General features: G+C 30.2%; 1 long non-coding RNA gene across 2 annotated transcripts; it reads right to left on the bottom strand.

The window, feature by feature from the left end:
• Positions 1-6: 6 nt before the first annotated feature.
• Positions 7-1,054, bottom strand: LOC100574702. 2 transcript variants are annotated; one of them, XR_510535.3, is made up of 4 exons: positions 934-1,054; positions 696-763; positions 485-635; positions 7-177 (listed from the first exon to the last, which is right to left on the bottom strand). It is a non-coding gene; the product is annotated as an uncharacterized LOC100574702 (long non-coding RNA). The 2 variants fall into 2 exon arrangements; XR_001679152.2 differs by having other exon boundaries at positions 485-642.

Genomic DNA, 1,054 nt, shown 5'->3' on the forward strand with positions numbered 1-1,054 from the left:
CTAACACTTATAGAGAATATTTAAAGACCTATCTATTAGAGAATTCTGAAGACATGACAAACATATGTTTATACTGTAGCTGGAACTCAGATAAGCACCGTTGTCAACCAGATGATGAATATGTAGAATGGGTGTCGTGTTCTCGGTGTTGTCGCTGGATAGCCATTAATTGCATCCCTAAAGAAGACAGAATTGTTAATTACGCAATTGGTGATTTCTTCTGTTTATTGTGTAAGAAATAATGAAATAAAAATATTTATAAATTATTAGACTATAGAGTTAAAGCACGCTACAAATTGCATATCAAAATAATAATTAAATTGCTAAGTTACTTTATTTATGAACACAGCTTCAAAACACAATTTGTAACCACACCAGTAATGCATTTAATTTATTCATGCATAACTGACAGTCCGCAGTCTGATTCAAAGTGGGACGGCATTTTGTTTTTTACTCAGGTATTTAATTTATATATTTAACTTACTTTATATATATAAATAATCCATTCATTGTAGAAGTCAGAACTTGTATCTTAATCGTAATCTTTTGATCTCAAGTTGTTCATAACATTTCAGTCCATACCATATTTATACACCAATACATTTTCCAAAGCAATATCGTTGTGTATATAAATCCTTATAACTTTAAATAAATAAAATTAATACACTATCAATTATTATGATATGAGTACTTACTAATTTAAGCTGCATGTGCTGGGTGTTGTGTTCTTTGTGTTGACGCAATATAGCAATAATTTACATTCCTAAAAAAAAACCATCTTCAGTTTTAACAGAATTATGGACTTAAAATATATAAATTCAAAATTTAAAAATAAAGTTATCACACGTTTTGCACACTTGTAGTTCTCATAGGTCAAAGATACTGTCAATTTAGTTGTAATACAATAAATAGAATAATAATGAATATGCTTACGAAGATGTTTATTGTTTTTGGCTTTTCCTCCACCACGGTCACCGCCTCTGCTGCTGCTGCCCCATTCAAAAAATCAGCTACAACTTCACGTACATCATTGTCGCCAAAAACATGGATGTAT

The sequence above is a fragment of the Acyrthosiphon pisum genome, chromosome X, assembly GCF_005508785.2.
Source record: "Acyrthosiphon pisum isolate AL4f chromosome X, pea_aphid_22Mar2018_4r6ur, whole genome shotgun sequence".
NCBI lineage: Eukaryota > Metazoa > Arthropoda > Insecta > Hemiptera > Aphididae > Acyrthosiphon > Acyrthosiphon pisum.